The sequence below is a fragment of the Gopherus evgoodei genome, chromosome 6 (genome assembly GCF_007399415.2).
Source record: "Gopherus evgoodei ecotype Sinaloan lineage chromosome 6, rGopEvg1_v1.p, whole genome shotgun sequence".
Taxonomy (NCBI): Eukaryota; Metazoa; Chordata; order Testudines; family Testudinidae; genus Gopherus; species Gopherus evgoodei.
This window is the reverse complement of record NC_044327.1, coordinates 23,908,019-23,923,890: the sequence shown is the minus strand read 5'-3', so window position 1 is coordinate 23,923,890 and position 15,872 is coordinate 23,908,019. Positions and strand designations below refer to the sequence as shown.

At 45.2% G+C, this 15,872-nt stretch overlaps 1 protein-coding gene across 3 annotated transcripts in view; it reads right to left on the bottom strand.

Annotated features, from left to right (window-relative positions):
- Nucleotides 1–15,067, bottom strand: part of LOC115653405 — a 33,599-nt gene extending 18,532 nt beyond the window's left edge. The window contains exon 1 of one of the 3 annotated variants that reach the window (XM_030566689.1): nucleotides 15,049–15,067. The gene's annotated coding sequence lies outside the window, so the exon portion shown is untranslated. Of the gene's footprint in view, nucleotides 1–6,682; nucleotides 7,119–7,139; nucleotides 7,329–15,048 lie in introns of those variants that run through there. The other 2 variants (XM_030566687.1, XM_030566688.1) reach the window with 2 other exon arrangements.
- Between the last annotated feature and the right edge of the window lie 805 nt (nucleotides 15,068–15,872).

Below are 15,872 nucleotides of genomic sequence, written 5' to 3'. Positions count from 1 at the left end.
CATCGTGCTCACTTGATGCTTTCCTGGAGTCTGCTACTGAATGCCTCCATGCATTCAGCTGTGCCCTATCAGTGGGGGAGAACAGGTGTCCACAGACAGTGGAGGGGTAGTGGTAGGGTCCCCCCCAGAATGCCATGCAGCTAATCATAGCAGCAGCATGTATGGGGCTCTGACCCAGAGTGACCATTTGCCTCCTTTGTCTTTTGGTAGGCTTGCCTGAGCTTGACTTTCACATGGCACTGCTGTGTGTCCCTGTTGTAGCCTCTGTCCATCATGCCCTGTCTGATTTTGGCATATATATTAGCATTTCTTCTTTTTGATCAGAGTTCTGCCTGCACAGATTCTTCTCCCCATACAGCAATCGGATCCAGTGTCTCCCGTTTGCTCCATGCTGGAGCTCGTTTGCAATTCTGGGGGGACTGCATGGACACCTGTGCCACTGACCAAACAGGAAATGAAATTCAAAAGTTCCCAGGCCTTTTCCTGTGTACCTGGTTAGTGCATTGGAGTTGAAAGTGCTGTCCAGAGCAGTCACATGGGATAGCTCCCAGAGGCCGATAATGTCGATTTGCGTCTTCACTACCCCAAACTTGACCCAGCAAGGTCGATTTTAGCGCTACTCCTCTCACTAGGGAGGAGTACAGAAGACAATTTTAAGAGCCCTTTAGGTTGACCAAACGGGGTTGCTTGTGTAGATGCATTCATTATAAAATAGACCTAACGTGACTAAATTCGACCTAACCCTGTAGTGTAGACCAAAATTAACTCAGATGATGATGAAGATGAACATGCTTTGGTCCACACTGCTTTGGATCATTATCGAGCAGAACCCATCATCAGCATGGACACATGTCCTCTAGAATGATGGTTGAAGCATAAAGGGTCATATGAATCTAGCGCATTTGGCACATAAATATCTTGCAACACCAGCTACAACAGTGCCATGCGAACACCTGTTCTCACTTTCAGATGACATTGTAATTAAGAAGTGGATAGCATTATCTCCCGTAAATGTAAACAAACTTTTGTTTCTTTTAGCAGTTGGCTGACCAAGAAGAAGGACTGAGTAGACTTGTAGGCTCTAAAGTTTTACATTGTTTTATTTTTGAATGCAGTTTTTTTGTACATAATTCTACATTTGTAAGTTCAACCTTCATGATAAAAGAGATTGCACTACAGTATTGTAAGAGGTGAACTGAAAAATACTCTTTTGTTATTTTTACAGTGCAAATATTTGTAATCAAAATAATATAAAGTGATCACTGTACACTTTGTATTCTGTGTTGTAATTGAAATCGATATATTTGAAAAGAAGAAGTCCAAAGCAACCCCTCATCACAAGACAGACTGGGGCAAGATCCAGTGTGGTCCCATTCCCATGATCTTTCAAACTCCATTTTTAAAACTTTATTGATATTTTTTCTGTTAGGTGCGGTGGTGCGCGCACCTGTAATCGCAGCTACTTGGGAAGCCAGGACTGGCAGATCACTTGAGCTCAGGGGTCTGGGCTGTGGTATACCATGCCGATCAGGTGTTCAGTGCCACTGACAGCTTGGCCAGTGGGTGGCTGAAGGACTGGCTACAACAACATGAAAGGCATGTTGTGACTGGTGCTCTCTCTGTGAGGGCTGATGGCCTGATTGATCAAGATGAGGAAGTGATATTGTTTGTATATAAAATAAACATAACTAAATGAAATACCATATAAATAACAAAATTCAATGTTCATTATTTGTAAAACCTGAAACAAAACATAGTGGTGGTGCAGGGTATCAATTATTAAAGTGACTAAATAGATAAAATGAGAACATAGCCTAGGAGTACTAGGGACTAATATATACTAAACTGCAAAAGTATGCAGTAGGTTCATGTGTGACGAGACATCCTCATTTTTTTCCAAGCATTTCTATTAGAGCAAGTCATTTTTTTCCATTGCTGCAATAGTAGAGCGCTCGTTAAGCCAGTCTTTGTCTGAGAGAGGAATTGCAGATTTCCGTTTTCTCAAATTAACTCTTTTGGCCACCAAAAATTTACTGCAACTTGTTAATGTTAATTGGTATTACCAATTAATCCCTAAAATACACACGCCTGGAGAAGGAAAGATAGCAACAGTTAAAGTTTGAGAGAGCACTGAATATGGTGTTCCAGAACACATGCATATTTTTTGACTGATATAGAGGTTGTGTGAAAGATTGGCTTGTAACTGTTTGCATCTCAACATTCAGTGTGTTGCCAATTTAGCTTTAAGCAAATGTTCTGGAGTCCAGTCGTGCCTGTTTAATATCTTGTTCTGGAAGAATCGCAAGGATAAAGAACTTGAAGTATTTTGTACATCATGCCAGATATTCTCCCATGTTTCTGTTGTCATGATAAGGCTAAGTTCTTTTTCCCATTTTTCTGACTGAAATTGAAAGAGTAATTAAGAGGGTAATGCAGAGTTGGGGTGGGGTCTGGGCTGGGGTAGGCAGTTGGGGTGCAGGGGACAGGCTCTGGGAGGGAGTTGGAGTGCAGGTGGATAAACTGGGGCAGGGGGTTGGGGTGCAGGAGGATGGGTGGGGGGTGGGCTCTGGAAGGAATTTGGGGTGTGGGATCTGGGCTGGGGCAGGCAGTTGGAGTGCAGAGGACAGGCTGGGGCAGGAGGAAGGGTGTGGGGGACGGGCTCTGGGATGGAATTGGACTGTGGGGGACGGGCTGGGGCAGGATTAAAAAAAGAACTAGATAACTTCATGGAGGCCATCAATGGCCATTAGTCAGGATGGGCAGGGATGATGTACCTAGCCTCTGTTTGCCAGAAGCTGGGAATGAGCGACAGGTCATGGATCACTTGATGATTACCTGTTCTGTTCAATCCCTCTGCGCAGCACTCTGGGGGCCAGGGCTGTGCACTCCCGTGGGGCAGTATTTGGCTCCGCGGGGAGGGAAAGATGCTCCCTGCTCATCCAGAGCCCTGCCGCCGCATGCATTCTGAGGGGCGGGGCTGTGCGTGCGGCGGCAGGGCTCTGGATGAGCAGGGAGCCTCATGGTAAGGGGTCCGGGGCTAGGGGGGAATTGGATAAGGGGTGGGAGCTGTCAGGGGACAGGGAGCAGGGTGGGTTGGATTGGGGGGGTGGGATCCCGGGCGGGTGGTTAGAGGCAGGGGTCTCCGGAGGAGGCAGTCAGGGAGTAGGGGGGGTGGATGGGGCATGGGAGTCCCGGGGTCTGTCAGGGAGTGGGGGGTGGATAGGGGTCAGGGGACAGGTAGTAAGGAGGGTCGGGGGGCAGTTAGGGTGTGTGTGTGGGTCTCTGGAGGGGGTGGTCAGGGGACAAGGAGCTGGGGGGGTTGGATGAGTTGGGAGTTCTGGGGGCGCTGTCAGGAGGCAGGGGTGTGGAGAGGAGTTAGGGGAGGCAGGAAGCAGAAGGGGTTGTATGGGTCAGGAGTTCTGGAGGTCCTGTCAGGGGGCAGGGAGCAGTTGGATAGGCATGGGAGTCCGGGGGGGTGGTGTCTGTCTGGGTGCGGGGGTGTGGATAGTGTAGATAAGGGTCGGGGCAGTCAGGGAACAGGTAGGGGGTAGGGTTCTCAGGGGGCAGTCAGAGGACAAGGAGCAGGGAGGCTTAGATAGGAGATAGGGTCCTGTGGGGCAGTTAGGGGCAGGGGTCCCAGGAGAGGGTAGTTAGGGGACAAGAAGCGGGAGGGTTGGGGATTCTGAGGGGGGCAGTCACCCAGCCCGCTGTCTTGAGCCCTGACCTCGATCCCCCCCACACCCAGCCCTCTGCCCTGAACCCTGCACCCTCACCCCACCCAGGCCCCTGCCCTGAGCCCTGTACCTTCCTCATGTGCATCTAGCCCTCTGTTGACTCCTTCACCTCCCCCCATGACCCCAGCCCTGACTCTGGCACCCCGACACATACCCAGCCCCCCCGCCCTGACACCTGCACCCCCTCACATGACCCCAGCCCTCTGCCCTGACTCTTGCACCCCGCCACATCCCCAGCCCCCCTACATCCCAGGCACCCCACACATCCCCATCCCCACCCTGAGCACCAAATGGGAGCTCCTGCACCCCCCAACACAAATTCCCACCTGCACCCCTCACACCAAATAGGAGCTGCCCAGGTAAGTGCCCCACACCCAAACCTCCTACCCCAACCCTGAGCCCCCTCCCTCATTCTAGCTCCTGGCCAGACCCTTCACCCCCAGCCCTGTGCTCAGTGCACCCCCACCCTCAGCTCAGTGCAGAGAGAGGAGGAGAATGGGCCAGAACCAGGGAGAAGGTAGGTACCCACTGTATGTGGGCAGGGCTGGGACCCCAGACCGGCAGCGGGGTGAGCGGGTCTGGCAGCCGGGATCCTGGCTGGCAGGAGCCAGCGGATGGAACCCCTGAGCAGCAGTGGGCTCAGCCCACTGTCAGTCTGCGGTCCTGGCTGCTGGCCCCACACAGCCTGCTGCCGGTCTGGGGTTCTGGCTGCCAGACCATTCCCAGCTGAGGTCCTGACCGCAGGCCCCGCTCAGCCCACTGCCAGCCTAGGTGAATAGAACCCCAAACCAGCAGTGGGCTGAGCGGGTTGGCGGCGTAAGATCAACATGTTAATTTAAATTAAGCTTCTTAAACATTTTGAAAACTTTGTTTATTTTACAATACAACACTAGTTTAGTTATATAATATATAGACTTGTAGAGAAAGACCTTCTAAAAAACATTAAAATGTATGACTGGCACACGAAACCTTAAATTAGAGTGAATAAATAAAGACTCGGCACATGACTTATGAAAGGTTGCTGACCTCTGCACTAGGGCCATTCTTATGTTCTTATCTTTTATTTGACCAACAAAAGTTGGTCAAATAAAAGGTATTACCTCACCCACCTAGTCTCTCTGCTTCAGACATATTAGCCTGTGTGTTTATGAGGCTTTTCAATCAGAGTAAGTTAACTCAATTGTATTAATGCAGTTGAATATTTTCTAAGCTGAAAATACGAGGAACGAGTTAATTACATACAATGCACTGTCATTGTTAGTGATCACATTATCATGGAAGCCAGTAGGATATTATAGTACAGTTAAACACTCATTTAAACTTGTTACAATACACTACTGCTATCTTGGGTTGCCCCTTCTAAATTTCTAAAGTGGGGTTCCAGACACAGTGTATTTTGTCTTCTACAGCAATAATATTTCCACTTTCATATAGATATAGTGTTAGTCGACAAGGAGTAGGATATGAAAACTTTCCTGGGAATGTCTGACTGTCATACATGCCATATATGAACAAAACAATGTTTCCGACCAATAACGTTAACCCCCATTTCCAAGTTCTTAAACCATTCCACATAATTTAGGCATTTGATTAAAATTTGCTTTGCATCTGACTTTCCAAATAATCTTGCTAACTTGTGCTTATGAAGAAATTTACAAAAACAGTACTCCTTAGCATTAACATACTGGAGCTACTTACATCACTTTACCCTTAGAATAGTTCCAGATGTTTTAATACACTTGAACAGTGGCTCCCAAACTTAGTTTTGGAACCACACTGTAATAGTGGCCCACACCATTCAGGACTCAAAAACTCATGATACTTATATTTCCCAGCCTCCCTATCTTAAGAAGGTAGCATCTGACTTCATGGTGAGAAACTAGGACCCAGAGGTATTCCCTGAGGATACAGCACACCTGTAACTAATTTTCAAAAGTAAATCTATGAAGTGGACAGTCTCTTAGGAAATTAGCTGCTGTTGCTAAGAGAAAAAACTACTCCTAATTACTGAAGGACTGTTATAAATCCATGCACTTTTGTTTAATTGAGTTGTGAGCCTTGCTTAAATAAGCATCTGGAGGAACTGAAAGCTTCTGTGATGGAGCTTCACTTTTGGTTGGCCCTGTAAGATAAATAACCAACCCTTCCCTCCGCCCCCCCCCAAATAAAAACATTTTAACAACTGTAGTAAAAGGAGCTCTTGTTGATTGTGAGAAGGACTTTTGAACTGGACTTGCTTACACACTCCTTGAGACAGACTGACCAGCACACTCTTAACCCCATCTTCCCTACCACTATCACGAAAACATCCCCCTGCAGTTATCACTCCTCTGCATTCTTCTATTTTCTGTCTCTTACTCTTGGCTTTTTTTAGCCTTTGTATCTATTTTGTGTTTCTTTTCCTGTGTAATTTTTTTGCCCTTCTATTTTCTGTCACACTTCCCCCCCCCTTATCATTTTGTTCTTTCTCTTCCTTCTTTCGTCCCCTCCCCTCCCCCCAATACTCTCAGAGAAACCATGATGTGCACCCACACTACCTTAACCAGAAAACTATGTGCTGCTTAGGGTGGGAAGTCTGAATCCATTGTTTGCTCCCGGAGCAGTAAAACCAACTATGAGAGCAAAGATGATTAACTTAGGCTGCTGAAGTTTTTGATCTTGCAGCCGAATAAATCTGAACAGATCCCATGACTGAGTTCAACAGGGGTCATCCCAGAAGAAGAGAGTGTTAGAAGAATTTGCCTGATGCATTAGCCACATCTGCAGAAGCACATCTAGGGAGGGGGACAAAACAGATACAGATTATGCTGCTTTCCTTATCCCCCCTACAGTTCTCCTTTGTCCTGCCCTGCTTCCATTTCCCCAACACACAAAATTATACTCTTTCTATTGTAAACTAACATATAATACTGTATATTAAAGCAGAATTTAAAAGCCTTGGAACTCACTTCCAGTGCAGCATGATCCAAATGTTATTTCAGTCTATATATAAACCAAGGTACGTTCATAACTAAATCTCTTCATGAGAAGGGACAGGCACTTTTCGCTAAATGAGACTGAGGAGCAGTTTATACTCAAGTTGAAAAATCCTATTTGGCAAAGGTGATCAGGAACTCCTTTGGGTTTGATATAAGCCTTTAAATATTACAATTAAACAATAGATTATATAGAACCTATACCAGCTTGAAGCACAGTCTTGATCAACTGAATTATCTTGCAATTAGTTAATCTTTAGTAAATCCACAGGTTAAAAATAGGAAAGAAATTCAGGTTGAAAAAGAAACTTAGAACAGAATCATTTTAAAGCCAATTGTAGAATCATTTTTAGTTTCTAAACTTGCTTGCTGATAAAATCCTTTTAAGTGAAGCACTTGTAGAAATCTGTTGTAGCCTATTCTTGCTTACCTTATTGTGCTGGCTAATGCCTTTGCTGGAGTAGTTTGGTTCAGAAATTGCTCAGTCACATCCAATTTATTCACTGAACATATGGAAGAGAGCCAGACCATAAAAGAAAAAGAGTTGGATGTGGACCCAGTCCTTTCACAGGATGAAATCATGAGTGCTTGTTGCAGTTGTACACCCACACATCCGCAAAAGTCCAACTAAATAGCCTTTGTGCAAGAGGACTTTATGGGGTTTGGAAATGATCGAAACAGGCAACCTTTTCTACATTCCAGCTATTCTAGATCTACCCAAATGGTGGAAACAAATGCCCAGTGTTTTGCAAGAGCCAGACACTTTTCTAAAGTCTCAAAGGGCCAGCTGTTAGAAATAAGACCTCCTTCCAGTAAGTACGAAAAGAAAAACACATGGGGAAAACAAAGTCAATACTAGTCATGCAATTTAAGTACCCTGTTAAACTTCACAACAGTTTATTATGCAACAATTTTAAGACCTGATTCATAGCCTTTCAGCTGGTGAAAGAGTAATATAACGGGAGCATGGCCAACAGACCACCCACTTTATGAAAAAAAGGGGGAAAATAAGTGCCAAAAATCAAAACCTTAAGCACAAAAATACAGCTTCTAAATATGGACAATTTGATTCTGATGTCTTGCCACCTTTATGTTGGTGGAAGAGCTGGTCTACAAATGGTTTGGGTTGCCAACCCTCTTGGTTTTGCTGGGAATCTCCTGGAATCAGGCCCCATCTCCTGGAGGCTACTGAAGCCAAACTGGGAGATTTTAGGCTCCCTACCTGCCCTGGCCCTATGCTGCTCCTGGAAGCGGCCGGCAAGTCCCTGCGGCCTCTGGGGTGGGACAAGGAGTCTCTGTCCACATCCTGCATGGGAACTACAGCCAATGGAAGCCGCGGAGGCGGCACTTGCGGGTGAGGGCAGCATGTGAGGGGCCTTGAGGGGCCACAGGGATGTGCTGGCTGCTTCTAAGAGCAGTGCAGGGCCAGAGCAGGCAGGGAGCCTGCCTTAGCCCTGCTGCGCTGCTGCCCAAGGTAAGTGCCTCCCGGCCAGATCCTACACCCCTCACCCCCTCCTGCCCCCCAACCTGCTGTCCCAGCCCTGAGCCCCCTCCCAGAATCAGCACCCCAAACTCCCTCCCACATCCCCTGTCCCAGCCCTGAGCCCCCTCTAGCACCCAAACTCCCTTCCATAACCTTCACCCTTCATCCCCTCCCACACTCCAATCCCTTGCCCCCCCAGCTCTGAGCCCCCTCCAGCACCCAAACTCCCTCCCAGACCTTACACCCCACACCCCCTTCTGCACTGCAATCTCCTGCCCCAGGCTCAGCCCAGAGCCCACTCCCACACTCCAAACCCCTTGGCCCCAGCCCAGAACCCGCACCCCCTCCCACATTCGAACCCCTGTCCCAGCCCAGTGAGAGTGAGTGACGGTGGGGGAGAGTGAGCAACGGAGGGAGGGGGAATGGAGTGAGTGGAGCAGAGCCTCAGAGAAGGGGCAGGGTGGGGGCAGTAGGTGGGGCAAGGGTGCTTGGGTTTGTGTGATTAGACAGTTGGCAACCCTACAAATGGTAGAAATCTAGAACAGCGATCTGATAAAATTTCTACCAGCCTGGATTCCAACTCACTTGGACGTGGAAAACAGGCCTCTTTAGATTTTGTATCTCACTTAGAACCAAAATGCTAAGCATAGGTTTGGCTCTGAGTTTTGGGTCTAATCTCAATGGATTTTAAGGAGTGCAGATTAAATATTGTCTAACTCCTAATTCAATGCAAAAATAACAAATTAGGCTGTGACAATGAAGTGTTGATATCAAAAGTTCTTCTGAGACGTTTCTTCAATGTTCTGTTTTTTTTCAAAGTGGTGAAGAGAATAACCACATTTGGTTTTACAGCAGCTTTCTGAGACAGATGAAGTCTGACACAGCAAATCTATCAATGCATTTTTTTCTTGGAACGTGCAGTTTTGAGGATCAGTTTTTTCTAAGAACTAATATCCATTGTTATCATGCTTCTTTTCTTGTTCACATAGGATACTACAGTTGTACTATATATGCTATAGCAGACTCATTTTTAGTCCTATCTGCTGCTTACAATACTTCCAAACTGTCATTAATTAGTTTGATTTCTTGCTGAGCAATAAAGCTCTTCTTTTCTTGCATTGTATGTAGTCTGTCCTCACTTTAAAGCATTTGGGCACGTCTCTAGGGTGCCACAAGTACTCCTGTTCTTTTTACTGATAGCCTCATTTATACCTATTTAACTTCCTCAACTTCAGAGGTGTTGTCTGGGTACAACTGAGGGCAGAATCTGCCTTGTACAACTAATAAGCTTTGAAAAGATTGCTGATGACTGTATTGATTTGGCCTGCACAACGTGATCGTGTCTATGCCTAACAGAGTGAATACTAATGGGAAGGGGGTAGGTTTAGAAGATAAAATAAAAAAAGAACAAGTTAAAAATCACTTAGAAAAGTTAGATGCCTGCAAGTCACTAGGGCCTGATGAAATACATCCTAGAATACTCAAGGAGCTAATAGAGGAAGTATCTGAGTCTCTAGCTATTATCTTTGGGAAATCATGGGAGATGGGAGAGATTCCAGAAAACTGGAAAAGGGCAAACATAGTGCCCATCTATAAAAAGGGAAATAAGAACAACCCAGGAAACTACAGACCAGTTAGTTTAACTTCTGTGCCAGAGAAGATAATGGAGCAAGTAACTAAGGAAATCATCTGCAAACACTTGGAAGGTGGTAAGGTGATAGGGAATAGCCAGCATGGATTTGTAAAGAACAAATCATGTCAAACCAATCTGATAGCATTCTTTGATAGGATAACGAGTCTTGAGGATAAGGGAGAAGTGGTGGATGTGGTATACCTAGACTTCAGTAACGCATTTGATACGGTCTCACATGATATTCTTATCGATAAACTAGGCAAATACAACTTAGATGGGGCTACTATAAGGTGGGTGCATAACTGGCTGGATAACCGTACTCAGAGAGTAGTTATTAATGGTTCCCAATCCTGCTGGAAAGGTATAACAAGTGGGGTTCCACAGGGGTCTGTTTTTGTACTGGCTCTGTTCAATATCTTCATCAATGACTTAAATATTGGCACAGAAAGTACGCTTATTAAGTTTGCAGATGATACCAAACTGGGAGGGAGTACAACTGCTTTGGAGGACAGGGTCATAATTTAAAATGATCTGGACAAACTGGAGAAACGGTCTGAGGTAAATAGGATGAAGTTTAACAAAGACAAATGCAGTGCTCCACTTAGGAAGGAACAATCAGTTTCACACATACAAAATGGGAAGAGACTGTCTAGGAAAGAGTACAGCAGAAAGGGATCTAGGGGTTATAGTGAACCACAAGCTAAATATATGAGTCAACAATGTGATGCTGTTGCAAAAAAAGCAAACGTTATTCTGGGATGCATTAACAGGTGTGTTGTAAGCAAGACACGAGAAGTCATTCTTCCGCTCTACTCTGCACTGGTTAGGCCTCAACTGGAGTATTGTGTCCAGTTCTGGGCACCGCATTTCAAGAAAGATGTGGAGAAATTGGAGAGGGTCCAGAGAAGAGCAACAAGAATGATTAAAGGTCTAGAGAATGTGACCTATGAAGGAAGGCTGAAAGAATTGGGTTTGTTTAGTTTGGAAAGAGAAGACTGAGAGGGGACATGATAGCAGTTTTCAGGTATCTAAAAGGGTGTCATAAGGAGGAGGGAGAAAACTTGTTCACCTTAGCCTCTAGGGACAGAACAAGAAACAGTGGGCTTAAACTGCAGCAAGAGAGGTTTAGGCTGGACATTAGGAAAAAGTTCCTAACTGTCAGGGTGGTTAAACACTGGAATAAATTGCCTAGGGAGGTTGTGGAATCTCCATCTCTGGAGATATTTAAGAGTAGGTTAGATAAATGTCTATCAGGGATGGTCTAGACCAGGGTTCGGCAACCTTTCAGAAGTGGTATGCCGAGTCTTCATTTATTCACTCTAATTTAAGGTTTTGCGTGCCAGTAATACATTTTAATGTTTTTAGAAGGTCTCTGTCTGTAAGTCTATAATATATAACTAAACTATTGTTGTATGTAAAGTAAATAAGGTTTTAAAAATGTTTAAGAAGCTTCATTTAAAATTAAACTAAAATGTAGAGCCCCCAGGACTGGTGGCCAGCATCCGGGCAGTGTGAGTGCCACTGAAAATCAGCTCGCGTGCCGCCTTCAGCACCCGTGCCATAGGTTGCCTACCTCTGGTCTAGACAGTATTTGGTCCTGCCATGAGGGCAGGGGACTGGACTCGATAAACCTCTCGAGGTCCCTTCCAGTCCTAGAATGTATGAATCATACTAGAGTCTTCCAATTCCAAGAATACTACCTTCTTAAAAACACACAGGAAAAAAATGTGAAAGATAATGCCCAGGGCCCTTCTAATGCTGCCCAGCTGCTTGTGTATTTCTCTGAGTTCTAAATGCTATATTGAATGTTATTACAATTATTTCCTACTTATTGTGAGCCAGATTGTGCTTGATCCATACATAGACCACAGACAAGAAGGGGAAGGCTCCTGAACAAGGGAGTTCTTATATTAATTTTGATGGAGTATATGGGCCCAAAGTGTTAACAATGACCCTGTTATTGTTTAACATTAAGCTATTTTAAACAAGATTGGGGTTTAGCATACAGCAGTGGTTCCCAAACTTTAACCTGCAACCCCTACATTATGAAAACGGCAACATTCTTCCAAGATTTCACTTTTGTAGCTCATATCACTTCAATTACGCCTGTTATAGGACAAGGCTCCTACATATTTCATCACAGAGTACCAGATGTGAACTAGCATGAAGGTATGTATTTAAGAAGCCAACTCAAATAAAGAGTCCCTCCCACAAGCATTCGGGTCATGAGCAGTCCAGGCAAACCACACAGGACTATAACACAGCTTAAACTTATTTTTCATAATAATTTTAAAAACACTAGCAGCCTATTTAATTTTAGAAACAGCAAAAAATATCCACCTCCCTTTCCATTTCTCATAAGGAGTCTTGAAGTTTAAATCTCCTCAGTGTGATGGATGCACTTTCTTTGATTTGCATAGCTCTTGGAAGTCTGGAACCACTGGAGAAAGAGACTCAGGTCTGGTTCGGCACTGAGTCTGCTTCTGTATTTGGTTGTCAGATGTGCGTACTAGTAAAATGCTTTCTCAACATAAGTTTGTTGTTGAAAACGGTAACAAAATTGTAGTAGCTTTTTCTGCCAGCAGGGGGTACTCGTTCCTTAAACTCAGCCAAAAGTTGATCAACTCCTTTTCAGTTCATAATCACCAGAGATCTCAATCAATTTCTCTTTTTTCTCAGTGCTCAATATCTGCGTTTAGAAAGTGGTATCATCAAAGGGGTTGCGAATTCAGTCATTAACGCCTGACATAGCTGGAAAGTATTCCCTGAATGTGTGTAAAGTCCTTTTAGGTGTCCAGTTATATTGGTTTTAGTGCACTGATCCAACCAAAATTTATGTTCTGCCAGGAAGTCATGAAGAGTACTGAAACCCTGTTTTCTAAACACCCTTCCCAGAACTGAGACTTCTTTATCATGGGTTCAGCTTGGTCTTGCAGGCTGAAAACTGTTAGATTGAGGCCTTGAAGAGATACATTTAGGTCATTAATCCTTGAGAAAATGTCTGTTAAATAAGCTAGGCTCTGGAGCAAGACATGATACAGCTGGCGAGGTGGAAAGGGGGGGCTGTTGAAAAAAAACAAGAATTTCTGTTTTAAGCTCAAACAAGTGCATAAGGATTTTGCCACGTAAGAGACATCTAACTTCAGTATGAGACAACAGACTACTGTTTACACAACCCATTTCTTCACAAAGTACATGAAATATTCTGGAATTCTTGGCCATGTAGAGTTGGATCTTGCAAAAGGAATTAAAATCAATAGTAAAAGGTTCAACAGCCATATAAATAAGAAGAAAACAAAGAAAGAAGAAATTGGACCGCTAAACACTGAGGATGGAATGGAGGTTAAGGATAATCTAGGCATGGCCCAATATCTAAACAAATACTTTGCCTCAGTTTTTAATGAGGCTAATGTGGAGCTTAGGGATAATGGTAGGAATGCAAATGGGAATGAGGCTATGGAGGTAGATATATTACCACATCCGAGGTAGAAGCCAAACTCAAACAGCTTAATGGGACAAAATCAGATAGCCCAGATAATCTTCATCCAAGAATATTAAAGGAACTGGCACATGAAATTGTCTCCCTAATGGGAATACAGTATGAGTAATGGCAGGAAGGGAAGAAGTAGTGTGAGAGAGAGTGAAGAGGTCAGCCAGAATCCATATTGAACTTCTGTTTTCTCCACACATCAGAGATACACAAGATCTCAGTATAGGGTCCGCACTGTACAGCAAAATCCAAAAAGAGGGAGATGTTTCTGCTATTTATATCAACAAAATGAATATGCAGTAAATTGGGCATAGCACAAACTAAACTGCTACGACTTCCCCTTCTCCCACTGCAGTACACACAACTGGTTTCACTCTGCTGCTTGCTCTGCTGCCCTCCTGTTTGGAAGCCGTGAATTCTGTGAGCGAATCTGATGCCACTTTGCTCTGCCTTATGTGGCTGCATCCAGCTACTGTTTTTGCTCTACCTCCTGCTCAAATGACCAGAACTGCTTCTGAGGCCTGATCTCTGCTTGCCACTGGCAAGACAACTGGGGCCTTTAGTAAGCTCTGCTCACATGAAACAATTGCAGCTGTTAGTAGTTCTGCGTGGTGATGTTCCCCTCTGGTGTTATCTGGACCAGTGATGTGCTAGGTCACTCCAATCCTTAACTCTTACCCTGCTCTGCTGTGAGAACCTCCACTCTTGGGCTGTTCATGCACAGCCTCTGGCATGTAAGCTGCTCCCAGATACTTGCAACCGAACGACACTAGCCAATATCTCCGGTCCCAGACACAACCCTAGGAACCTCCATCTTGCAGTGTCCAGTTATGGCCGCTGGACACTGCAAGCTTATATGAGTTCTTCAGTTTAACAAAGAAATTGATATGTACCAGGCTTGTTATCCAAAGGGGAGTCTCTGTCACCCTTCAAACCAAATGCACTGCTTCAGGTAGAATAAACAAACAGATTTATTAACTATAAAGATAGATTTTAAATGATTATGTCAAAACATAACAAATCAGATTTGGTCAAATGAAATAAAAGCAAAACGCGTTCTAAGCTGATCTTAACACTTTCAGTGCCCTTTGTGACAGACCCAGGCCAGTGGGGTACAGGAGTCAGGTAGAGGGCAAATATACAGGTCACTGGATGAGTAGTTTTCTGTTCCCTGAGTGACCAGAGCAGGGGCTGCACTATAGTAATCAGGAACCTGCTAGAACTAATCAGCCTGTCTGCCTTAATTGGAACACCTGCAGCCAATCAAGGCAGGCTAATCAGGGCACCTGGGTTTAAAATGGAGCTCACTCCAGTCAGGGAGGGGAGAGCCAGAGGAGAGGAAGTGCGTGTGAGGAGCTGGGAGCAAGAAGCGCAAGGAGCTGAAAGTAAGAGGGTGTGCTGCGGGAGGATTGAGGAGTGCAAGTGTTATCAGACACCAGGAGGAAGATCCTGTGGTAAGGATAAAGAAGGTGTTTGAAGGAGGCCATGGGGAAGTAGCCCAGGGAGCAGTAGCTGTCATGCGGCTGTTACAGGAGGCACTATAGACCGCTGCAATCCACAGGGCCCTGGGCTGGAACCCAGAGTAGAGGGCAGGCCTGGGTTCCCCCTAAACCTCCCAACTCTTGATCAGACACAGGAGAAGTTGACCCAGACTGTGGGGAAGATCACTGAGGTGAGCAAATTCTGCCAATAAGCGCAGGACCCACCAAGGTAGAGGAGGAACTTTGTCACACCTTACAAATTTAGATGCTTCTCACCACAGTCTAACTGGTTGCTCTTCAGCCAGGCTCTCCCCTTTGATCAGCACTTCAGTTGGTTGGTGTGGTGTCTGTAAATGGAGGTGAAAGAGAGAGGAAGAGCATGGCAAACATCTCTCCCTTTTATCATGTCCTTTCTTCCCTCTTGGCTTTGCCCCACTGCTTCATCACAGTTCCAAACTGGCCAAAGGAAGGAGGGTGACTCACTCAAGAGTCTAACAGATTCTTTTCTTGCTGCCTAGGCCAGCGTCCTTTGTTCCTGTGAGGCTGGTCTGGGCTTGTACCATACCTGCCCTGATGAAGTGTCAACTCTCTTGGAGAGATTTTGCCTGGGCTTGCGTTAAGCCATGAGGATACATTTTCAGCTTCATAACTATATACATGAAAATATAACCTACCACATTACTAAAACATTACTGTAACAATTACTATAACAACAATGCTCAGTGCATCATGAGCCTTCCAAAGACACCTGGCATGATACACTTTGCATTGGATACCACACAATCATTTTACAAGGATGAACATTGGGGTGCTGGGTGTTCCCCTCAAGGTACAGAGTATCACATGCATATAAAGGCTTTAAATTCCTGACCCGTAGCTTCCACTGTAATGAGAGGCCTGGACTTGACGTGATGCACAGCCATCTTGTGTATGGACTTAGTATAAACTGCAGCCACCTTGTATGCTCAGCCACCATATGTTGGAATAAAAAACTAGAGTCAAGGGAATTCTGCCTTGCCTGGCGGTGGGTGAACCATGGACTCGGGAAGCCTAGCCTCCAGCCTGGCCCACTCTTT